The 27413-nt window shown below is 35.5% G+C and overlaps 2 protein-coding genes across 2 annotated transcripts in view; both read right to left on the reverse strand.

Annotated features, from left to right (window-relative positions):
- Window positions 1-13224, reverse strand: part of LOC138325780 (heparan sulfate glucosamine 3-O-sulfotransferase 5-like) — an 85388-nt gene extending 72164 nt beyond the window's left edge. The window contains exon 1 of the mRNA XM_069271674.1: window positions 13043-13224. The gene's annotated coding sequence lies outside the window, so the exon portion shown is untranslated. The remainder of the gene's footprint in view (window positions 1-13042) is intronic.
- LOC138325785 (heparan sulfate glucosamine 3-O-sulfotransferase 1-like) overlaps window positions 1-27413 on the reverse strand; it is a 132379-nt gene that overhangs the window by 79378 nt on the left and 25588 nt on the right. The window lies entirely within an intron of this gene.

The raw sequence follows: 27413 nt of genomic DNA on the forward strand, positions 1-27413 counted from the left end.
AATTTGCATCAATTTTGAAAGCAGAAAATCAATCATTGGCAACGAAGCAAAAATCAAACATCTAAAATTGCATAAAACTGTTGATAAGAAATTAAATCAATCTCGCCAAGTTCATCAATCACGGAATTTATTGCCAGGGTAGATAACAACATCTAGTTCTACCGTCATACAGCGTAACAATTTCACACAGTGTAAGAATTTCACACTGGTTCACTTCTGAATAGAATCAACTATAGATAAATTGTACATCTACAATCAATCAAAATCATTGGCTTGACTTGTGTTACATTGCATTACCTTAAATCTGTATTTCTACTGGGCTAGAATTATCTTCTATTTTAAGTAAAATAATTTTGATAAATTCTAAAATAAGTTTTCTTTAACCTGATCTTACTCAAAAACTGTAAAAAAATCACAGTCTTAGTAACTCATTCAGATATGCAACCTCTGAAATTGACAATGTGACCTAAAACCTCTGTAATCTGACATATGTGACTTAAAACCTCTGTAATCTGATATATGTGACCTAAAACCTCTGTAATCTGACATATGTGACTTAAAACCTGTAATCTGACATATGTGACTTAAAACCTCTGTAATCTGACATGCAACATAAAACCTCTGTAACCTGACATATGCAACTTAACATCTCTATAATCTGACATATGCGACTTAAAACCTCTGTAATTTGGCATGATACTAACTTGCGTAATCTGACCACCTGAATTATAGTTACTCCGATACATGAGACTTGTGTAATGTATGACATTATATATGACTTGTAATTTACCTGTACATAAAACTAATTTTTTGGCAATTAACCCATTCAATTCCGTACTTTCATAATGGACTGTTCTGGTTAATATAATAGAAGAGTATAAATGAAGAGTCCAAATGGATTTCACAGGTTAATGAGTTCATGAAGACACAACCTGTGTACTGACCACTATATCATTGATCAAGTTTGTTATTTTAATGTAATATACAGGAATTATATTTTGCTTTTCATTAAAATTTTTCCAATATTGGCATATATCTCTGCTAGCGTGCCACGAGAACCCATTTTATAGGATGAAGCATTTTCTTCTGCAGACAGCACAGATCACTTGCTCCCTGACATAGCAGTATCCTTACATGACATTCTACCGACATTCTCCGTTTAGATATTGGAGGTTCAGTCGACAGGTCAGAGAACACAATCTAGATATTAATTTTGTATGTCCCACTTAACAGATGTGATATTTGAACAAACCACTTCACACCCGATTGTCATCCCCACTGTTTTTTATTGGAAGAGCTTCGTACCAGGTCAGCCATTTTAATTTGTTTACCTGACCAGGTCACCGAGACTCTTGTCTGTAACAATATTTGACAGTCATATTAACATTTGTCTATCATCTACTGAAACCCCTTACAAAGTACGACCAAGAAATTGAAAGTAATAATCTTTTGTCAAAATTCGAAATGTAATGTACATAAAACATGATTGACAACAGCAATAATAATAAAACTTTGCCCTATTGTAGAAAAGATCCAGAACTATATGTTTGATGTAAAGATCACTGGGACTCTTGATGTGCAATATTATCTACACTATACTAACATCTACGACCCACAAAATCATGTTTTATTCATGGCCATTGACCTGTTTCAGTCAATTTGCCGTTTCAAATTTTTTGGAGGAAGGAGTAAGAACTAATTGAGTGCTTTGAAGCAAACTGATATGCTCGTGGATTTTTTTCACAGGCCATTTTCTGGGTGATCTTTGTGACAGCATGGATAAAAAGCCCTTGTAAAAGATTTCGCTCTCACTTGAATCAACGCCCCACACAGACCTGAAAGTAAAAGGTCCATGACACCCGTATGTTGTCTTTATATTGTTTTAAAAAATGCAAATTATGTTTCAAATACAGATAAACTCCAGAAGTCTAGATCGCAAAATTAAATCTCCACAAAACAAGTTGGTTGACAGTATACTGTTTGTTCAAAATTCAGTTTTTATTTTCTTTGACCTTTCGACCTTTCAGTTGATGAAGCTGCTGTAGATCACCTGAGACAGGACACCTGAGGTTCTTACAGAGCAAACCAAAATGTCAATCTCTAATGGACGGAGATCAAGATTTGTGGCCTCTGTGGATGTATAGAGGTCGTACGATGATGTAACGACAGAAAAATCATCTTGGTCAACCTAAAAGGTCAGGATTAATCATAGTCATTAACATTATCTCAAACATACACCAGAGCAGGATTTCCTTCTATTACAAACACAGACAAGATCCAGGTTGAGTTATGGTTTTCTGTTTGGTGTACATTTATATCAACACAGACAAAAGCTGTTGAGTGTACTGGTCAGTTTATTGCTAGCTGGCTCAGATGAGTGGTCATCTTGTCAACATTGTCTGTAAGACTCCAGAACAAGTGGTCAAGTCTGTCAAACTAAAACTTTTATTGTCCATCCAGGCTCCAACTGAAGATAATCAAACTGATCAGCAAACGTTTTTCTTCAATATGACAACAAAGCATTAGCTATCGTCCCTAAGATAAAATTCATTTACCTTTTCACAAATCATTTATGAGATATGATAATTAAGGTATTGAGGTGCTCAAAGCTGTACATAAACATAACCCTCACTCCTCCTCTCCTGTTACATAACATTCTATAACTAAGTTTCCTCCTCCTCCCCTTACATAACATTCTATAACTAAGTCTCCTCCTCTCCTGTATATAACATTCTATGACTAAGTTTCCTCCTCTCCGTTACATAACATTCTATGACTAAGTTTCCTCTCTCCCGTTACATAACATTCTATGACTAAGTCTCCTCCTCTCCTGTTAATAACATTCTATACTAAGTTTACTCCTCTCCTGTTAATAACATTCTATGACTAAGTTTCTCCCTCTCCATTCTCTCTTACATTCTATACTAAGTTCTCCTCTCTTCCGTTATATAACATTCTATGACTAAGTTTCCTCCTCTCCCGTTACATAACATCTAACTAATTCTCCTGTTTATAACATTTATACTCCTCCTCCCTGTATATAACATTCTATACTAAGTTTCTCTCTCTCCCTTAACATTATAACAATCTTAACTAAGTTTCCTCCTCTCCTGTTATATAACATTCTATGACTAAGTTCTCCTCCGTAAAGTTTCCTCCTCTCCCGTTATATAACATTCTATGACTAAGTTTCCTCCTCTCCTGTTACATAACATTCTATGACTAAGTCTCCTCCTCTCCTGTTACATAACATTCTATAACTAAGTTTCCTCCTCTCCTGTTATATCTATAACTAAGTTTCTCCCTTTTATAACATTCTATGACTAAGTTTCCTCCTCTCCGTTATATAACATCTATAACTAAGTTCTCCTCCTCTCCTGTTATATAACATTCTATGACTAAGTTTCCTCCTCTCCTGTTACATAACATCTATAACTAAGTTCTCCTCCCCGTAATAAATTCTATACTAAGTCCTCCTCTCCTTACATAACATTCTATAACTAAGTTCCTCCTCTCCCTGTTCTGTTACAATAACATTCTATGACTAAGTTTCTCCTCCTCTCCGTTATATAACATTCTATGACTAAGTTTCCTCTCTCTCCGTTATAACATTATGACTAAGTCTTGTACTAAGTCTATGACTAAGTTTCCTCTCCGTTATATAACATTCTATGACTAAGTTTCCTCCTCTCCCGTTATATAACATTCTATAACTAAGTTTCCTCCTCTCCGTTACATAACATTCTATGACTAAGTTTCCTCCTCTCCTGTTATATAACATTCTATACTAAGTTTCCCTCTCTCCGTTACATAACATTCTATGACTAAGTTTCCTCCTCTCCCGTTATATAACATTCTATGACTAAGTTTCCTCCTCTCCTGTTACATAACATTCTATGACTAAGTTTCCTCCTCTCCCGTTATATAACATTCTATGACTAAGTTTCTCCTCCTCTCCGTTATATAACATTCTATGACTAAGTTTCCTCCTCTCCCGTTACATAACATTCTATGACTAAGTTTCCTCCTCTCTCCGTTACATAACATTCTATGACTAAGTTTCCTCCTCTCCTTTATAACATTCTATACTAAGTTTCCCTCTCCGTTAATAACATTCTATGACTAAGTTTCCTCCTCTCCTGTTACATAACATTCTATGACTAAGTTTCCTCCTCTCCGTTACATAACATTCTATGACTAAGTTTCCTCCTCTCCTGTTATATAACATTCTATGACTAAGTTTCCTCCTCTCCCGTTATATAACATTCTATGACTAAGTTTCTCTCCTCTCCTGTTATATAACATTCTATGACTAAGTTTCCTCCTCTCCTGTTACATAACATCTATGACTAAGTTTCTCCTCTCCTGTTATATAACATTCTATGACTAAGTTTCCTCTCTCCTTATATAACATATTCTATGACTAAGTTTCCTCCTCTCCTGTTACATAACATTCTATGACTAAGTTTCCTCCTCTCCGTTATATAACATTCTATGACTAAGTTTCCTCCTCTCCCGTTATATAACATTCTATGACTAAGTTTCTCCTCTCCCGTTATATAACATTCTATGACTAAGTTTCCTCCTCTCCTGTTACATAACATTCTATGACTAAGTTCTCCTCTCCTGTTACATAACATTCTATGACTAAGTTTCCTCCTCTCCTGTTACATAACATTCTATGACTAAGTTTCTCTCTCCCGTTCATAACATTCTATGACTAAGTTCCTCTCTCCTTAATAACTATGACTAAGTTTACTCCTCCTCCTGTTATATAACATTCTATGACTAAGTTTCCTCCTCTCCCGTTATATAACATTCTATATGACTAAGTTTCCTCCTCTCCCTGTTAATAACATTCTATGACTAAGTTTCTCCTCTCCGTTATAATAACATTCTATGACTAAGTTTCCTCCTCCTCCCGTTTATAACATTCTATGACTAAGTTTCCTCTCTCCTGTTATATAACATTCTATGACTAAGTTTCCTCCTCTCCTGTTACATAACATTCTATGACTAAGTTTCCTCTCTCCTCCCGTTATATAACATTCTATGACTAAGTTTACTCCTCTCCTGTTATATAACATTCTATGACTAAGTTCTTCTCCTAATACATTCATACTATTCCTCCCTCCTTAATAACATTCTATACTAAGTTTCCTCTCTCCCGTTAATAACATTCTATACTAAGTTTCTCCCCGTTATATAACATTCTATGACTAAGTTTCCTCCTCTCCGTTAATAACATTCTATGACTAAGTTTCCTCTCTCTCCCTTACATAACATTCTATGACTAAGTTTCCTCCCTCCCGTTATATAACATTCTATGACTAAGTTTCCTCCTCTCCCGTTATATAACATTCTATGACTAAGTTTCCTCCTCTCCCGTTACATAACATTCTATGACTAAGTTTCTCTCTCCTGTTATATAACATTCTATGACTAAGTTTCCTCCTCTCTCCCGTTATAATAACATTCTATACTAAGTTTCCTCCTCTCCGTTATATAACATTCTATGACTAAGTTTCTCCTCTCCCGTTATATAACATTCTATGACTAAGTTTCCTCCTCTCCCGTTACATAACATTCTATGACTAAGTTTCCTCCTCTCCTGTTACATAACATTCTATAACTAAGTTTCCTCCTCTCCCGTTACATAACATTCTATAACTAAGTTTTCCTCCTCTCCTGTTATATAACATTCTATGACTAAGTTTCTCCTCTCCTAACTCCCCTTCCGTTATAACATTCTATGACTAAGTTCTCCTCTCCTGTTATATAACATTCTATACTAAGTCTCCTCCTCTCCGTTATATAACATTCTATAACTAAGTTTCTCCTCTTTATAACATTCTATACCTCCTCTCCCTGTTATATAACATTCTATACTAAGTTTACTCCTCTCCTGTTATATAACATTCTATGACTAAGTTTCCTCCTCTCCGTTATATAACATTCTATGACTAAGTCTCCTCCTCTCCCGTTACATAACATTCTATACTAAGTTTCCTCCTCTCCCGTTATATAACATTCTAACTAAGTTTCTCCTCCCCTTATATAACATCTATACTAAGTTCCTCCTCCTGTTACATAACATCTATACTAAGTTTCCTCCTCTCCGTTATAAACATCTATAACTAAGTTTCCTCCTCTCCCGTTACATAACATTCTATGACTAAGTTTCCTCCTCTCCCGTTACATAACATTCTATGACTAAGTTTCTCCTCCTCTCCTGTTACATAACATTCTATGACTAAGTTTCCTCCTCTCCCGTTACATAACAATCTATGACTAAGTTTCCTCCTCTCCCGTTACATAACATTCTATGACTAAGTTTCCTCCTCTCCCGTTACATAACATTCTATAACTAAGTTTCCTCCTCTCCCGTTACATAACATTCTATGACTAAGTTTCCTCCTCTCCTGTTAATAACATTCTATGACTAAGTTTCCTCCTCTCCCGTTATATAACATTCTATGACTAAGTTTCTCCCTCCCGTTATATAACATTCTATGACTAAGTTTCCTCCTCTCCCGTTATATAACATTCTATGACTAAGTTTCCTCCTCCCGTATTCTAACATTCTATGACTAAGTTTCCTCCTCTCCCGTTTATATAACATTCTATGACTAAGTTTCCTCCTCTCCCGTTACATAACATTCTATGACTAAGTTTCCTCCTCTCCTGTTATATAACATTCTATGACTAAGTTTCCTCCTCTCCCGTTATATAACATTCTATGACTAAGTTTCCTCCTCTCCCGTTATATAACATTCTATGACTAAGTCTTTAACTCAATTTCTCTCTCCGTTATATAACATTCTATGACTAAGTTTCCTCCTCTCTCCGTTAATAACATTCTATACTAAGTTTCTCCTCTCCGTTATATAACATTCTATGACTAAGTTTCCTCTCTCCCGTTACATAACATTCTATGACTAAGTTTCCTCCTCTCCCGTTACATAACATTATATGACTAATTTCCTCTCTCTGTTTATAACATTCTATGACTAATTTCCTCCTCTCCTGTTACATAACATTCTATGACTAAGTTTCTTCCTCTCTCCTGTTACATAACATTCTATGACTAAGTTTAACGTCCTCTGATAAATGGAAACACAAAACTTGTACCAGATCATATCTAAATATATACACACCAGACATAAATATCTATAAACTTATAAAACACTGAGAATAATTTATAATATGTCAGGTTTGTTCTTTATTGCAGAAACACACAGACACATGAAAAACATAGCACCAATGGTCACTGGCAACTTTATGACTGATGGCCCCACTTTGTATGGTTGTAGTACAGACACACGAGCAATATTACATCATAAACCCTGCCTCATATAATCACTGATAACGGCCAGCAAATATTAATTTGTTGGGTGATTCCAATTTATTATTTATTTGCGATTGAATCATAACATTATACATGATGCCAGACAAAAAGTGAACACTGATATTGTATTGATTGTATGAATTGGTCCGATATGCTGGCTGATTGTCCATATAATAAAGCCGTGAACACTACCATTAGTCTCTCGTAGCCATATCTTTCTGGACAAATTATCAACCTGATGCTATGATTGAATGATTGAAATATTGTAGAAGGCGTGTTGTAACCAAATTACTAAAATTATGGAGTAATACTGACTGATGCTACTGTTAAAACATCAAACACTTAAAAAGTAATCAGAATACCAAGACATCAATAAAATTCAAAGTTAAGTGCAACTTATCTATCGTAGGCACTTTTCCCAACCCCAGCAGTGCAAAACTGTAGGATCTGAAATCAAACATTTCAAAATCTTAAAGCAAATTAACGACCAGAGGATACCAGCTAGAAACAATAAAGATTTCACTGTCTGGAAACTGGAGTAACAAATAATGAAAAGCAAGTAAATACAGGAAACTATCCAAATACCAAAGAAATAAGATATTTTTTCCAATGCTTTGTTATGATTTCTGTAGTTGTTCAGGGGATATTTTCAATAACAATCTCTCCCTATGTAGAAATTGCTTTTTTCTTAAAAACAATTTTATTTCTATGAAAACAAAATTCAGGACATTTACTTGGCAATGTTTATTTTATGATCACAGTAGTTGAGCTCCTGTATTTAAAGGTTTATTACAAGTCATTACGTCTGTCTAAAAGCTATGTTTTGTCTCCCAAGGATCCTGTCCTCGGACATCAAATGCACATAAAACATTCAATTGGTGACATAAAGACTATTGGGGATTTTGACACCTGGAAGGAGCCGGATGGTGCTGCCTTCCAGTTTGACCAACCAGGGTAAGATCACTGTATCATCAACTGAATTAACAGAGATTTAATTCTGCCTGTATGATGACAATGTATGGCGAAAATCAGAAGGTGATAGCTAGATACCAGACTATACTGATGGTTTGATTAAGGGCCATATACACGTATAAATAAACCAAGAATTTACCAAACTAGTGAAACTACCAGAGATGTTTTTAGGACTCCTTAAATTTTCTGAATTTTGAAAATGTAACGGAAGATTTTATTATATTTCTTTAAATTTCTTAATTGTAAACATGTAAATGAAAATCATAATTCAAATTTTGAATGAAATTAATAGATTTATGAATCAATTCAGTTGTTTAAATTCACAATTTTTTCAGATGTAAATACAATATATGATACTGTTCTGTTTTGTTTTCCTTACTTTATCTAAGATTCTATTTTTATCAGGCTCTCCAATAGAGGTCAATGCTAGCCAATAAAGACGTCACCTGTGAAAACGGCAAATACTGATACTGAGTTTATCTTAAATGGAAGATTTATCACAGAGCCAGGCACTTTCATGGCAACTGTTATTTTGGTTAGAGATGGTCGAAATCTTGTGGCAACAAGGATCACCTCAAGCCCTTCTTCAACCAATCAACCAATCAAAAGGCTCCGAATCTATCTCACATCAAAGGGAATGGAAATGACTGTTTATAAACAAAATACCAAGGCGCATTCTTTAGTGACTGATTGCTTAGTTAAGATAACCTTCAACTGGTATAACTCCTACACTGGGCAGAAAAAGTTCAACATGGATCCCTGATATACACAAATCTCCATGATAGTATAGATAGCCTTGTCACACAGAGGCAAACACCTTAAATCTTTAATTAGACTTGCACGAGACATTAATTATTCTTCTTTTTTTTCTCTTGTCAAAGTTCCAAAGGTTAATTGAAATTTAAGTTTGCCATAAAAGATACATAATATAATCTGTGTAAGAATGTTTTTACATGACTTCTACATGCTATTCTCAGCATTAACTTAAAATTTATAAAGTGTTGAGAAGATAGACATAGTGCTGTGTAACTTAGTGCAATTCACAGTACAAAAACTGGTTACACCAGCTTACATAATTACAATACCTGCATGATTTTCTATAAGTTAATACAATATTAATGCTCCTTGATTCATGTATTGCACACTTTCCAATTTTCTGTTGAACAACAAATAACTTGTAACAGGAAGATATCGAGATGAACATACAATGTCAGAAGTTTGGCATTATTCACAAAAACCCAGAGTGTTAAAACAGGTATTTTCTAATCAACAACCTTGTTTGTTTTACTGTCTCCTGGCACATAGTCTACTAGTGGTTTTGTTAACTATACAAGTTTTTTAGAGAGAAAACAAATATCTCTGTAATCTATTTCAAAGACTGAATAAACAGATGGAAATAGATTTTGGCAATGTGAGACAAAACAAAAACTTATTTCTGAAAGAAATATAGTTAATAGAGAAATGATCACTGGTAGCTGCCTATAGCTGTAGATTTGTTGTTATGGCTGCTGGAGGGGTGGTGGCCGTGGGGGTATAAAACTTGTTGGTTTGTCTAGGAATTGTTGTTTACTGTTGAGAAGGTGATAGCGTCTTGTTAATGGTGTTTCTAAATTTGTCTGGCCCCTTTTGCTGTCATGTACCCATAGACATCTTATCTATAAATGTCAAACTATCTGGGAAATAAAACAAATAATATCTGCTAAACCAAAATCATCATTACCTACAGTGCCAATTAACAGTGATTGTCGATTTTCTGACCAAACAACAACTGTTACATCAGTAAAAGAACTTTTTAATTCAGTAAAAAATACCTAAATCTGGAAAATTCTTCTAATACTGAAAGTAGTATCGAGAGAGGAACTACTAAACTGGTGCCATATAAGACTTTCTCAGCAGAGATCAATACTAAATTATCTCCCCCTAGTTTGAAACTTAGAATCGGCCATCTCTAGGAGAGACAAAAATAATCAAGCCAAACTGAAGTGATGTTTTCAAAACTCTAGAGATTGGTGGCACAAATGGCCAGTCTAAGGAACTACATGTATTTGACAACTCTAGGGTCTTGCCAAACATTGCAGTAATAATAATCTAGGCAAAATATATATGATAATAATTATGATAGTTACAAATTTTATGGCTTGAAGATTATTATGACCATCATCAACCTCAAGATAAGTAGGATTAACTTTATGATGTTAACAATATTTGTGTTTCACCAAGGTCTGTTGATGTCCACCAATAGATTCAATATTAGGATATTATCTAGACTCTGTCATTTAACCTTGTTATGACACAATAATGCAAGTGTCACAGACACAGTTGTTAGGGTCCAATTTAGGGCAGTCAATCAGGTTACCAAACTCATGGAGAACTCAAGTTTTCGTGATTATAAGAATAATACAGATTACTCCTACACAGGTGAAAAGTGTATTAGGAGAGAGCTACCAGAAACAGCCAGCATGTCGACACAATGCTCCTCTGTTTTAGACTCTAATGTAGAGTATAAGAGAGGCTATTTACTGTACCATTCACCTACAGCACTTTATCATAACAGCAATTTTCTTTTTTTTAATCAGAACAAAGCTATATAATTCTAGATGTGTTTCCACCCTGTACACCAAAGTATAGAACAATGTCTGGAGTAGCAGTTGTTTACATTTGTTTTACATTCCAGGAGGGGGAAGTTGTAGATTCTCCTTGGTGTACAGCAATAAAGCCAATATAATTACCCCGGCTACATATGTCATTGTCAGCCCCACCAGGAACAACAGATGGTTAAACAATCTTGTTTATGATGTCATACCCTGCTCCTGGTTTTTTGCCCGATTACCCAACATTCTTTGTCGGGAGTAATCTCAAGACAAATGGTCGTCTTGTTTTCATTCGCACAACACTTGAAGTTTGGTATCTATATGATGAAACAAATGCTGTCTGTGTGCATTTTAATGGTGAAAGAATTCAAATGTTTCCCAAAAAATATTATTACAGGTGAGAAAGGAAGTCTCAAATTGATGAATGTTACAGATACTATCGACCATTACCATGGCAACCAGTAATGGCCGTACAGTCTAAGTGATAAAGTAGGGTATCTCTGACAAAATAACTGAGTAGAAATAAAGCATAAGTGTGTATATAACTTTTGTTGTCGACTTAACGGCTATCTTAGATATCAATTATAAGTGATTCCATAGGATGTATACACAGCTTGTTATAAACACTTTTAGAGCTATTTCAGAATGTGTTATACAATTACTGCAGCCAGAATTGCACGATTTCTTTAAAGTCAACAGCCCTATTCATTACAGATTGAATCTTGTATTCTATTTCATTAGCATTCAAAAAAACATATATTGCTTTGTGGTTTTCTCTGTTGAATAAATCAATTTATCAGATCCTAAACATAAACAGAGTTTAAGGACAATGGAAGTGTGAAATGTAAAATCTGTTTTCCGTGAAGTATATTTGAATTTTATTGGTTTCCGTCCACAAACCTGTACTCTATTTGAGTATTTCATATTCTATCAAAATGAAACTTTGTACATTTTATAACAGTTTTTAAATATTAAAACAAGTTAACTATCTTTTTTTGCTAATCACTCCTTTTGGTCTAGATTGAAGACAAGAGTGTTTTCAGTGGCAATGAACAACCCTTACAAAGCAATAGTGTTTTGGAGGAAGAAAAAGCAGGAGTCTGGAGAAAAAACCTACCACTATCTAAAATTGAAGTAGGAAAGCGTATTGTTTTACTGATAAATTAACAACCCAACACAACTCTTGATTGATATGTCTCATCATCAATGCCTGTGATTACCTACAAAATACCCTTCTTTTCATTTTATTACCTGAAAACAGTGTATCTATAATCAATTTGTGTCTGAAACATATTAACATTTTAATATATTGTAAAAAAAAATCACCAAAATGTTGACTTGTTAAACATACATCTTACAAGTATGAATTTTAGGCTTCATATATTATATAAAGTGTCATTGGTCCATACATTGTAAAACTTGTTTGGTACCAGTGTAGAACTGCAACTGATCAACAAAGACGATGTTGTGTACAGCCTCTGACATCACTAGACATCCCTATCTGTCTCTCATCTGACAAGGCCCCAGTTATAAGGCTTCAAGGCCAAGATCTCCTGATAAACTATATGTACAACTACTGTATGATCTGTACTTAAGACATTACCAACCATCTTATATCATATCTATATTGATGTGTCGCAGCATTAGGAGAAAAGTAGGTAGTTTAGGCTTATAGAAAATCAAGTGGTTTTATAATTATGTAATTTACACAGTAGTCGAAAGTAGCCCTCTAGTAGCTGTTTGAGCCAAGACGAAATGCTGTTTGGACAGAACACAAAAATTTATGTACCAGCCCTTTCTCTGTTTTGAGATTCCTTACTCCACCGATTCAATACCTATCTATTTGCAAATTGAGTTTTTTCCCTATCTACTGTAGCATTTCATATGCAGATTGCATTTACTGACCTATTCCAAAGTTTTCATGTTTAATACATAAAGCAAAAGTCTACTGTACCAGCTAGCAAGTGGTCCTAATACTTGTAACGTTAAAAAGCTTTACAAATCAGCGATTGTAGACATCTTGTAATCATTGTTTATACAGCAGGCTCTGTCACCAAAAGCTAAAGGATTGGTGATGAATTTGTACCATTGATTGGTGTCTGAAGTAAAGAAATAGCATGTGCCCACTTACCCAGCCCAGTCAGACCTCATTCTGGTATATAGCTGTTGTTTGACCACCAACTGTAGTAGCTAAGTATGTATGGCCACCTTTGAGGATGAAAACTGGTTGATTGGAAATGTGTGAACAATAAATTACACAATGACATACACACAGCAGTCTTGGCTAGCCACAAAATTCTACTTCTTCATCGACTGCCAACTGTAAACACTGAGAGAAGTTTGAAACCACAGCGATGGGAAACACAGCCCCATACAACACTAGGGAGATGTATAGGTGGGTATGCCCTGTTTCAAATAACCCCAGCAGTAGGTCCCCCTCAGGATTGTTTACACTCCCCTCCTCATCAGCCCGGAGAAAGTGATCCTACTACACAAGAAAACTTCAAATGAAATCATAAGCTTTTTCCACATCACTGAAGCAACCTAACCCTCTTCTTAATCTTTGTTAAGAAAATCTTCAATGAACTGGCATATATAAGATTTCTTAACTAACTTTTCTGTGTCTTTGTCAATAGCCGATTTTTACCTAAAGCAAAAAAAGGTTAATTTTCTACCATTGTTGTTTGTTTTGGAATGCAGTACCTGTGCTGTGTAGATCTCAATACAAAAATAATGACATGATATATTCATAAACACTTCAGAAGGGAAAGCCTAATAAATATACGTCTTTAATGGAAATAATACTCTAACTACAGGAAGAGTTACCTTAAAACTTCAAAATAGAATTGAATTAAATCACCTAACATAAAATCTTTTGAATAAGTAGTAAAAACTATATCCTCATGTCTGTAAATCATTCCATGCACTAAGATACACATGAGTGCGATATAGGACTAAAATAGCTCTAACATCATCATGTGGACATTATTTTAAATTAATTAACAAATTTCCACCAATTTCCTTGATTATGAGACAGCAGCACCTAGAACCACTCCTCCTTTTGTACTTGAGTATTGTTGCTGTTTTGATGATGAAGTAGCACTATTACAGGCGATTGATGCATTGCCTGTGTCTCTCTCCGACCTAAAACATACCTCGTCCATCTTAATCGTATGAGACATTAGGGCATCACATACATGATACTTTAAACTATCATTATTGCATTTCCCCCTTGAAATTCAATAGGAAGAAATTCACATCACTATAATACATTATATACTGGTTTCCAGATACAGCACCAGTTGCCATGGTTACACATATACCAGCTTTACAATTCAGTGAAAAAAAATAACAACACTGTTAGAAAAAATATTAAAGCTTGAATAGGTGCCTTTTGGACAGCAAATGTGTACTACAATGAATACAAAAGTGCATCAGTTTGACAGTATGTAGGGCCATAGTTTTCTTTATTTTCCAAAATAAACAAACAAGGCCAGTTATCCTGGTTAAAAAACTGTTTTTCTTACAAAGCGTTTGTTGTAAAGCAACATTTCTGGTAAAAATATCTTAAACAACTAAGCACCAGTTAACATGGTTACATAAATGAATACAAGTTCACAAGGTTATAGTACTAAGTATTGGTTACCATAGTTACACAAATGAATACCAGTTTATAAAGGTACAACTATACCAGTATTTCAGACATAGCCAATTACATCAGTTACACAGCTCAACATCTGTAACCAAGGTTACACAACTAAGTCAGTAATTCAGAATAAAAAACATAATACATGTACTAGTAACTGTTCCTCCAATACCCTTGGTCGTTAGACCTTGTGGTGTGCTGGGATAGAATCATTTTGTACCTTCTGGTAGCGAACATCCATGAATACTGCTGAGGATACATGTCTGACACTGGGTATAAAATCTGTTGTCAGTAGGTGGGTACATTGATTAGAGCAGGTTTTGGATTCACAGGGAGCACCATCAAGTCCTGCTATAAAGATACAACCGAGTCCAAGCAGCTTGGTGCTACACCGCAGTGACACACCAAATACAACATTCACAGACTATCCATCTTACTATAAAATAGACCTTCAGCTCCAAAATTCCATTAAGCAACTTCTTTGTTTTATTTAACGATTCTTGCATGATCATCTATTTCAATTTTCTTCCAAAGATAAGGATTTCTCTGCATTTTATTTAAGTTTGCTGCATCTCTAACCGTTTCAAGAACTCGTGACATTTAAATCTACCTGTCAACAGCCCCGAATTACTTTGAAATGAATACCGTTCAGAGCCTATAATTGGTGCTACCCTAAGGAAAACACACTTTAGCTAGGAAAAGTGCTCCTACTAAAATACACAGAGCTTCAGCCCAGCATCATACATGTTTAAAAGACTTTACAGCTTCACCTTAATCTGTTTTTAATGGAAAAGAGTAAAATCGCCTTTCAACAAAATCACAGCAGCTGACAGCTTGGTTGTGGACACTCTAATTGGTAATTAACACCTAATCATGATACATTTATTCAAGACCGACTGACAATGACTTTTGTGGAGCTGGTTCACTGTGTTTATAGGTTTGCCTCCCTGTTTATAAGTATAACTGGACTGGTCAATTACAACTGTATTGGTGACAACTTAGTACCTCAATTGTCTGAAGTTTGGAGGGTGCATACATCTTGGTTCTCTCCTAACTTTCTCCTCTCTTTTTTCTTCTTCAAAAACAATCCCTTATTCAAACATTTGTGATTATGTGTGTTAAGAGAAATTAGAGAAGCTTTGATTTTTAATTAACTCATTCATCCCTGAAATTTTATAATGGACTAATCTAGTCTTTGATTTAGAAGAGCCTAAATGTGTTTTCAGGGAAGAATGAGTTAAACTAAGGTGTCTGGGTCTATACGTATTTATGGTGACCAGAAAGCTCAGTTGTAGAATATTCACCCCAAATCAAGTTTCCAGGAGTATCAGATTTAAGCCTGGTAATGTATACATTTTCTCCTCCCCTATTACCCAAACGACACAGGTCAAATTAACAACCTAACCTAACTGCTTCCAGAAATCTTAAAAAATTATATCATGTATAACATCAAAGATGTGTACAATTCAGTCGCAGAGGAATGTATCTTCGTCACTGAATCTTTCGAGACCATTATGAAAACAAGATATAACCTTATCAACTTCATATAACAATTTATATTTAGAACCCTACAGATGTGATTGTAAGACCAACAACAAGTTAGAAGCTCAAAAAACGTACAAGAGAAAGAAACTTCATGAACACCACGTCCTAAAATTGACTATTTATAATGGAACAAAGTTGGTTAATTCATGATATAAATAAAACAAGTTCCTGAATATAATTTCTATGAAATCAATTGTGCATGGTCAACAGACTAAATCCTAAAATGTCACAGTTTGAGCTTCTGCGACTCATGAAATATTCATAGTAACTCAATTCTGATTGTCCACATCTGAGTAGGCGACTCAATTTACCTCACATAGCTGAAACGTAATATTCTCAAACCTTTTAATGTCTCCAGTAATCATTAAATTGGTGTGTGGGAATCGAAAACATTAATTGGAAATTATAACTAGCATTTCCACTTAATTAGCAGCTGTGTGGTAATAAAATTGATTTTCTGTATGGCGTTGAATTGTACCCAGTTGAAATAATTATTTCAATAGCTAATGATTTTAGAAGTGTATTAAGTAAAGGTGTAATATGTATAAACACTACATTTCACATGTGTTGTTCAAATAGGTTCATGACTCATGGTAGACAAGGGGCAATAACTCTAGGCAAGGAGCTGTGACCCTAGACAAGGGGGAGTAACTCTGGACAAGAGGCCCATGGGCCTTAACGGTCATCTGACTATTGGCACAATACAACATAGTCGTTTAAAGATTTTAGCCTAATTGACTTCTGTGACCTTGAATGAAGATCAAGGTCATTTATTTGAACAAACTTGGTAGCTCTTCATCCCAGCATGTCACAGACACAATATCAGGGCTCTAGGCCTCTTGGTTATTCACAAGAAGTCATTTAAAGATTTTAGCAATTATGACCCCTGTGATCTTGAATGCAGATCAAGGTCATTTTTTTAACAAATATGGTAGCCCTTCATCCCAGCATATCACAGGTCCAATATCTGGTCTCTAGGCCTATTAGTTATTCACAAGAAGTTGTTTCAAGATTTCAGCCTATTTGACCCCTGTGACCTTGGATAAAGGTCAAGGTCATTTATTTTAATAAACTTGGTAGCCTTTCATCCCAGCATTCCACAGGCCAAGTATCAGTGCTCTGGGCCTTTCGGTTATTGAGTAGAACGAATATACGTACCTGGCCTACTATACATTTCGGCCGGGTACGAATTGGTCCCTATGTATCATAGTGGAGCACTGCCTCCGAAAATCACTCGGGCACAATTTTCTATACTTTGTTGTAGGTTTCCCATTAATTTATGCATACCGGTATACAAGCATTTACATAATGTTGTTATCCTAAACAAACATAACTACCATTCTTAATATCTACCGTACCGCTCACAAGACGTCAAATTCATAATTTGAAGACTTCTGGTATAAATTCTCTTCAGAAAGGCCTTGATATGTACCTGGTATATGTAAAAAAAAAAATGTCTAGCTGAGAATTTGATATTTCATACGGTTCAGTTTTATTGTCTAGTAGGTATAGGTAAGCGATATAAAACAAATAAGATAAAATGCATGCAAACGTTTTAATAATGGTTTGCATAATTATTACTTTGCTCCATTAGCAGTAATAGGCACCAATTGTAGCTCTAAAGACGACACCATTTTCTGTCTAAAAGTCTTTTGAGCTACAACATTGAGGCTAGTTATTGAGAAGAAGTAATTTGAATGAGAAGTTTACGCACAGCGGACGGCGGACGGCGTACGACGATAGAAGGTGCATGATGACAATAGAAATGGGCTATAATTCTAGGCAACAGGGTGTAACTCTAGAAAATAGGCTATAACTCTAGACAAGAGGCCCAGAGGGCCTGTATTGCTCACCTGTTTTTTTTAAATTAATTATCACAAAGACTCTGACAATTAGAAAAATTAGCAAAATTGGCTCCAAAAGTTTAATTTTGAATCACAACGATACAGTGATGCTATTGATACCATACAACTATGTAATCCAATACATAGGTTCAGAAAGAAATTTATATGAAAATAGTAGCCTAATTGACCTTTTTGGCCCCGCGTCTATTGCCGTCTAAGGCTCTGGGGGTCAGCCCTATCATTTGCACAATTTGCGCAATCCCATGTTAAGTTGCAGATAAAAAGTCATTTATATGGAAATTGACCACTTTTGACCCCGCCCCTCAGGCCCCCGGGGGTCAGCCCTATCATTTGCTCAATTTGGAATCCCCAGCCTACAAGGATGCTACCATTGCATTATGGGTGCTATCCCATGCTTGGTTTCAGAGAAGAATTTGTTTATATGGAAATAGCCAAATTGACCCCTTTTGACCCCGCCCCTCAGGCCCCCAGGGCGTCAGCCCCATCATTTGAACAATTTTGAATCCCCACCCTATAAGGATGCTACCATTGCATTATGGGTGCTATTCCATGCTTGGTTTCAGCGGTTATGGAGAAGAAGTCGATTGTTGATGGACGCCGGACGCCGGTGAGCTAACAAGGAGTGTAACTCTAGAAAATGGGCTATAACTCTAGACAAGGCCAATAACTTTAGACAAGGACAATAACTCTAAACAAGGGGCAATGACTCTAGACAAGAGGCAATAACTCTAGACAAGGGACTATAACTCTAGACCAGGTACTATTATTCAAGACAAGCGGCTGTAAATCTAGACATGGGACTGTAACTCTAGACAAGGGGCGATAACTCTAGAGAAGGGGTACAACTCTAGAAAAGGGGTGGTAACTCTAGAAAGGGGGCTATAACTCTAGACAAGGGGCTGTAACTCTAGACAAGGGACAATAACTCTAAACATGGGGCAATGACTCTAGACAAGGGGCAATAACTCTAGACAAGGGGCTATAACTGTAGACCAGGGACTATTATTCAAGACAAGGGGCTGTAACTCTAGACATGGGACTGTAACTCTAGACAAGGGCGATAACTCTAGACAAGGGGTACAACTCTAGAAAAGGGGTGGTAACTCTAGAAAGGGGGCTATAACTCTAGACAAGGGGCTGTAACTCTAGACAAGGGGCAATAACTCTAAACATGGCACAATGACTCTAGACAAGGGGCAATAACTCTAGACAAGGGGCTATAACTGTAGACCAGGGACTATTATTCTAGACAAGGGGCTGTAACTCTAGACATGGGACTGTAACTCTAGACAAGGGCGATAACTCTAGACAAGGGGTACAACTCTAGAAAAGGGGTGGTAACTATAGAAAGGGGGCTATAACTCTAGACAAGGGGCTGTAACTCTAGACAAGGGGTAATAACTCTAAACATGGCGCAATGACTCTAGACAAGGGGCTATAACTGTAGACCAGGGACTATTATTCTATACAAGGGGCTGTAACTCTAGACATGGGACTGTAACTTTAGACAAGGGGCGGTAACTCTAGACAAGGGGTAAAACTCTAGAAAAGGGGTTGTAACTCTAGACAAGGGGCTGAAACTCTAGACAAGGGGCAATAACTCTACAAAAGGGTCTGTAACTCTAGACAAAGGGCTATAACTCTAGACCAGAGACTATCACTCTTGATGAGGGGCTATAACTCTATACCAAAGGGCCATAAGTGATTAAATCTGTGTAATGTGTATATTTTCATAGATTTTTTTGCAAAAATAAAATAAATAAACGAAACGGCATCATTTTTAATACCTCTGTATGAAAAAACCCTTAGCCATTTTACATAAAGAAAGTGGCATTTATCTAAAATGCCATAAAATTGAAGTTGTGCCCTTAGTAAGGGGACTTTGATTTACCTTATAATTAAGCAGACGGCATCATTTTGTCTTAATAAAAACATCTTGGTTTTCTTTTATCTACTCATGTCATCCATCCTAAGTAAATACACAGCTACTGTACAAGAAACCATTTCAAATTGGATTAATCCTAAAAAACTTATCCAGTCGTATCTATAAAGTGGAGTTATATTGTCAAGACAAGTGCCCTTTACCATTTCTTGGCTTCAGATCTGCAATCCCCGTAACTTGGACACTAAATCGTTGGGCAAAAAACCATCAATTTTGGCTAGAAAATCATTACACGCAGCGACAGGAGAAGTTAATGTGGAGAAAATTACACGACATGGCGATTATACATTAACTTTATGATACTGTATGAACAACTTACCAAGACATTTGTTTCCTGCGCCTATTGATCAGTGTTAATAGATTTTACTTTTTTCTACTATCATACTTGACACTGTAATAAGCCAACATTGCTCTACTGTGAGGCCTGAATTCCCTTTGCTCAACTTACAGACAGCTTTGTTAACAGTGGAATCAACCCAGGGGAGGGACAAATTCTCTTTTATTTTTTTTTGTTTTGTTTTACTGATTTGGGGTATTCCTAAGCATAAGAGCTCGTTGATTTTTTATTTCCGCTACTTGCATAATACTGAAAATACATATAGTTATTTTTTCAAACAATAACCAGCATTGCACCCTATATTGTATAGTCATGAAAATATTTTCCAAATTTATGAGGTGGTTTGCACACTGCTAGTACTTTGTCTTAGCATATAAAATTTAACTGAGTGCTTCCACATGTACTGGAAGGCATTAATGAATGGTCAAGTTGGAAATGCTAGTTAAAGAACTTGAAATATATTTATTCATCAAAACTGTTACTTAAGAAAATTTTATGCATTCAAAAAATGGCAACTACATCAAGTGCTGTAGCCAGAGTTTTATTACAAACTAAAGCAACTGTAGTGACTTGTTGATAAAGGAGTCTGGGGTTCTGTGTAATTTAATTTGTGAGTTGTCCATGTGTTTGTTTACTCCAATTTACAATTCAGGCCTTTACAGAAACAGACTATAAATTTCTAACTTGTTGCCATTCCATCAACTATATAAATCTTGTAATGAAACAAGCTAGCTAATCAGGCAATCAAACTGTTTTGACTTGTGATGCTGAGTGAGATTAGATCCTACTGCGGGACATCAAGTTCACAGACAAGCTTGACTGGGATTTAGCACTCCCCATCCCACCAAAGAATGTCAAGGTCATCATATTAGGTTCACAGACAAGCTTGACTGGGATTTAGCTCTCCCTATCCCACCAAAGAATGTCAAGGTCATCACATCAGGTTCACTGACAAGCTTGACTGGGATTAAGCTCTCCCCATCCCACCAAAGAATGTCAAGGTCATCATAATAGGTTCACTGACAAAATATAACTTTCTCCATCCCACCAAAAATGTCAAGGTCATAAATTAGGTTCACTGACAAGCTTTACTGAGATTTAGCTCTCCTCATCCCACAAGGAATGTCAAGGTCATCACATCAGTTTCACTGACAAGCTTGACTGGGATTTATCTTTCTGAATCCCACATTAATGTCAAGGTCATCCAATCAGGTTCATTGATAAGTTCGACAGGAATATAGATCTTCCGGATCCCAACCCTACCAAGGAAAGTAAAAGTCATCACATCATATTCACCGACAGCTTGATTGGGATATAGCATATATAGCAATCAGTATCCAATATGCAGTGTCAAGGTCATCACATCAGATTCACATGCATGCTTACATGGAAATTCAAAGGTCATCACATCAGGGTTAAAGACATACTCGACTAGAATTTAGCAATCGTTATCGAACTATGGAATGTCAAGGTCGTTGCTGCACTCTGTGGTATCAATGAGGTTTTTTGTGCTTAACCTCAGTGTTTCTTACTCCCAGATCATAAACATTAATAACAAGTGTTTAAAGTCATAATGAAAAACACATGGCAAAAACAAGATTGTAATAAAAGTTTAATGGTTGGGTAGCTATAATGTAAGTACAATCTTTGTGAATAAACAATGTATGTGAAAAATTTGGCTTTGGCTGGCTTGATAATTCACCAAATAAAACTCATCTGGGTTGGGCAATTAAAAACAAGTGTTTGTCATAATAAATGACAAACATATGGAGGAATTAAACACAGGTCGTTTCACAGCATATGAACAGAGTAGGATTATACGTTTAGCCTTCAAAAGTCTATTATCTTTCACACATCAAGTATTCACAAAATAGAAATTAATTGTATTTCCATTTCAGTTCTACACCCTGTTACTATATTCCTATTCTTCACAAATAAACGCCTAGATGCATCACTGTCGCCTAGCTATCATTGTCGCCATCAGGCGTGATCCGCGTACTTGGTAATATTGACATCAGTCAGGACGTCAGATGGATTGTAATGTCCTTGCAGTGCACACTTCCTCACATCAACCTGGCAGGGTTACATAACATATAATTAAATGCTGTATAGAAGGATGCCTTAATAACCATTGTGATTCCACCAAGCTGATCGCATTATTCACTCGATTAAACCCATTAGCAACATATAGTTTTAGTGCACTTAAATTTTTGATAAATACTTTTTGTTCAAAATATTTGAAATGTTCCTGGTAGTTTTGAATATTGACATGAGAACGTTACCCCTATGTTTCTCTGTCACAAATCCTGAACCTATCACTACAAAAGGCCCAAAAGGCTTGACAAGATAAACTGAATTAGTTTTCAGAAAATTTGCCTGTGTCATGTAAGGAACCCCGAGAAAGTGGGTGGAATTCCTAATAAATGACAATAAATGGTGTTATTTTGAAACAATGATTTTCTTCAAACAAAATCATTAAGGATAAAGTGAAATTGGTCTTTAATGGCAATTTAGGACACCAAGAAGTGGTTATACCAACCATGGGGTCACAATACAGAGTAGATTGCTAAGGCGTATTTACCTGTTTTAATTTATATCATCGAGAGCATTACAGGTTGCCAATCAACAAGAAGTGTGTGTCATAACATTAGTGCCGATCTTGAATCATATTCATATGACATTTCAGAGGCTTGGTCATTCCACTCAACTGACAAACGCCTAATGAATTTAAGGAGAAATACAAGCTGACATGAAACATGTTTTGTAGGACATTAAAGTTCTGCCTTCCCATCCCCAGAGACTTTCCATTACTGTCACCAGAACGCTCCTGTTCCGGAGTGGAAACTTCATTTTACAGTTTGACAGGATTCTCCACTCTCGTCCTTTGTTCTACTGAAATAAAAGCCTGTCTTACATCACTTTTCATTCGGCCTGTGATTGGGTGACATTTAATTCTGACAAAAATGATACAGAGTTATATAGACATATGATATAGGGGCAAAATAAAACCATATCTCTGCTGAATGTGTATGCTTTCCCTGTACCAGAAAGTGTCACTCTAATGAGCTGTCGACTCGCACCAATACACACTGTAGTTTTCCATTTTCTATGCAAACCATTTCCTCCTTCTGTCAATATCTGCATGATGAATCAGCCTTCCATTTTTGTCAAACATTTTTTTTTCAAATTTTCATTAAGATTATATTTAGTTCTGTATTAAGTTTTAGTGTGTGACATTTTCTGTTCATGCACATCCATGTAATTAAGGGCATATGGTTCAGTCTCCAACCTTGAAATTTTAAATTTTAATTCAGCAAAATATTAATGATTTATAACAATATTGAAAATAGCCACACATTTGAATATATTTGCCTGTGTGAATTATATAATTAGGAGTTATTATGTTCAGGTCTTCATTCTCTTTTTTGTATGAGTTTGTAATTATCATAATAACAGAGGGCGCTACTGTAGTGACTAAATAGGTTTATACAGAAGTAAATCACATATTTCACTGAGAAACTATTAATGGAAATGTTTGAAGTTGACGATATGTGAACATAGCTGTATTGAGACCTCCTTAAGGATTTTATAGTAAGGTAGAAAATAAAGTGTCCAGAAGTCTAACCCAGCCATGGGGTCATGACCTTTCTGACTCCAGTTTGATCGGCATTGGTTACTACTTTATCCAGTTGTATATTTCTCACACAGACCTGTCACTTGTTTTAATCTGCAGACAATCACTTTGAGATGTAAGGTGTGATCTATCAAACTCCCCTCAATATACTTGGGTCAGGTCTATAACACTCACAAAACATTTACGATTCAGCTCGCTATTCTTATTCTCAATCATTTTTCATCACAGTGTTTAAAATGTCACAGCACGCCAATTTGTTACATTTCATTACAAAGGGAGATAACTATGTTGGTGACAAAGAGGCTGTATGGCCAACAAAGTGCCTATGTTACCTTGCTTTTAATCGTAGTTGAACTTTAACCCCAGGAGACATGAGGATAAAAGAGCCATTCCAAACCGGCCAATGATAAAAGTTTAATCTAAACAGATCTCTGCTGTTAATGCACACTTAACACCAAACATACTCGCTTGTAACAACTGTTTTGTCTTGTTTAATTAAACAATTTAATCTTTTTCAAGTACATTGTGTATGCACTGTGTAAACCCCACAGACTTTGATGAGAAGTTTATTTTGCTTTATAAATACACACATCTACAAGATTTTACTTCTAACATTAGTGAAGATATGGATCTTGTAGAGCCAGATCTTTGTTGTACAACATTTATTTGTTTAATTTCTTGATTACATTAAATAATCAGGAGAATTTAGGTTTTTCAAGAAAGAGGTTTAAAGAAATGCCATCGTGTGTTACATATAAACATGATAGGCCTGTGTGTTGTGCTTAAAAAATACTTTTGATCCAATATACTTTAAACAACATCATATGTACAAAGTGATTATCAAAGATTGTATGTCCATATGAATACAGAACCTTTATCTTGAATATCTCACTGAATCTTATGGCATCAACATTTTTTATGTCAAAGAATTTCAACACTCGATTTCAAATCAATCAAATAATTTTAACTTGTATATCATTGAAGAGACATTTGAACCCTCCTGAATCAAAAGCTGGAACAGTCCATTATGGAATTTTAGGGATAAAGTTTTTCTAAAGAGAGAACTATAATCACACAAATATGAAGCCAGAATGGTCAAGTGATGTGCCAATGGACTTTTTGTTATCCGACATTCAGGTTTTCTTTAGATTCTACATGTATATGGTTTTCTCCTAGAGTCCTGTTGATATGATTTGTTTTACATTTGTGAAATAATCCATTTTTAATTTTGCTGTTATTTTAAAACCTTTAACAATTTTACAAATTAAAACCACAGTATCGATTGCACAATCTGCCATGATTTCTATAAATTAACAGAGGACAGTGACCTAGCTTGCATTTTTTTCTGTATCAACAAAATTTGGTGTATACCAGATTAGTTGTACTTTTAATGTTTTCATCTGTAGATTGAGTCATGTTTCACGTCCTTTAGTACCAGGAACCTTGACACAGATCCCTTGATACACATGACAAAGATTTACTGGTGTCCCCATCAGATCCCCAGATAAAGTATTGTGTAATATTGTCACTTTCCCTCCCTATTGTCACCCGGCAGTAAAGATTGACAGGTATGATCAGCCATTTAATTATAACCCTGGGTAACATCGGGTTGTAACAAAAGTCCTTTTCATGAAAATAAGATACATTATAGGTTAATTTGTCAGGTGGATCTACCAAGAAAAGATGATCTCACCGTTTCTGTAACCAAAGATATCCATGGACACAGGTAATGGGGCAATATATCAGTGAACCTTATGGGACAATAGGACAAGGCCTCAACCTTTGTTCCCTCCCCTTATTGTCACAACTACACCTACCCACTGTCTTCCCTTCCATCCAAATACTTACACTGGCCACCAGCCTCTAGAATATTAAAATGATAAATTAAATTTTGCATGATAATTTTTGTCTTAGTGGCATTTTCGTTTCTTTCAAACTAGGGGGAGTTAATCAAGTATTAGGTATCTACTAATAAAATCTAATCCAGGACTTAAGGTCTGATGGTCAGTCTACCAACAACTATTAGTCATTTGTCCTGGAAATTAGATCCATTTGCAGTCAAACCTGTCGTAAATAACAGCTCTAGATATAAGATACCTGTCTATAAGGAATATAGACACATGAAACTTATTTTACCTATTCTGTATAAAGGTCACCTGACTATAAAGAGCTAAGTCATCAACCCCATTTTGTGCAATTTATTCAATAATCTACCTCTGTATAAAGAGCTCCTGCTTATAAAGGACACATTTGCTATGTCCTTTTGGTATCCTTTATAGACAGGTTTGACTTTATATAGAATAACTGCTGCCAATCTTTAGAATTTTTTCTTCAAGTAACTATGTTCCTTTTGCTGTAAAAGTGCTTCCACCCTACATAGTCATCTGATTTTGAAACAATGTCCATTTATTGAGAGTACACCAATCTCCCAGCCATATATAGCTAGCCATGGTTCTCCTTATGTACAAACAAATGAAATGGATAAGCCCCATATATGTCACTTTGTTATTAATGAAATCATTTGGTCCTTGCTGACTCCTGCCATTCATCACATGGTCTGCTGGCTTCTGTGTAACCACATTCTGTTAGGCAGTGGGTCAGTGTCCAGTTTACAAAAATCTGATGCTTTGTAGACATAAAGGAGATTCTTTACATCAAAGTTTGGTTACTAGATACTTGGTCTTCAAAGCGCTAATTCATGTACTACATAAATTTTGTTAAAGGGTTGGTCAAGCATTGAACCAAATAATTGTGCTAATTTATATGTGCTCCAATAAATCATAATCTACATTTTTTCATGATTTCATCTAAAAAATTGACTGTGAAAAACTAAGCAGGTTTACAGCATTCTGTGAATATACATATAACAGAGTTCTTTGCCCATGTGGGTATATATACGATTGGCATGTCAGTATTTGGTAAATAAAAAATACATAGTTTTTTCGGAAAATATGACAATACACGCATATACTTATACCTGTTACCTGTCGTAGAGGTCTTCATATTATAGGCTTATCACATAATCCGCCTGATATTCAGTGATTTAGCCCATGTAATATTTTTGCATATGTCACTAGTGTAATATGACCTGGAGCGATTTTCATTGGCTGGAAATTCATTGTGACGTCAGACAGAAACAATAAAATGACGTCAGGAAAAATGACGTGACGTCATGATTACGAGGACGGCGGGACAAAATGGCGGCATTTGCTGGATTTTCAGAATACATTTTAACATGAAATTCTTTGTTTTGTAGGTATTTGTAGTTATGTGATAAAAAGTATATTAGATTAGTGTTCATTTCATATGAGATTTTATGGAACTCGTCTCAAAGTTTTAATTTTTGCTCGCCAAGGCTCGCAAAAATAAAAACTTCTTAGACTCGTTTCATAAAATCTCATATGAAATGAACACTCATGTAAGATCCTATATATATAATTACAGAACAAAAATATGACTTTACTTGGTCTTAAATGACACCTGAATATACAGTTTATTAGACTCTTTCATAACACTTAAAAATCTTTGCGAAT

This window comes from Argopecten irradians, chromosome 6, assembly GCF_041381155.1.
Source record: "Argopecten irradians isolate NY chromosome 6, Ai_NY, whole genome shotgun sequence".
Classification (NCBI taxonomy): domain Eukaryota; kingdom Metazoa; phylum Mollusca; class Bivalvia; order Pectinida; family Pectinidae; genus Argopecten; species Argopecten irradians.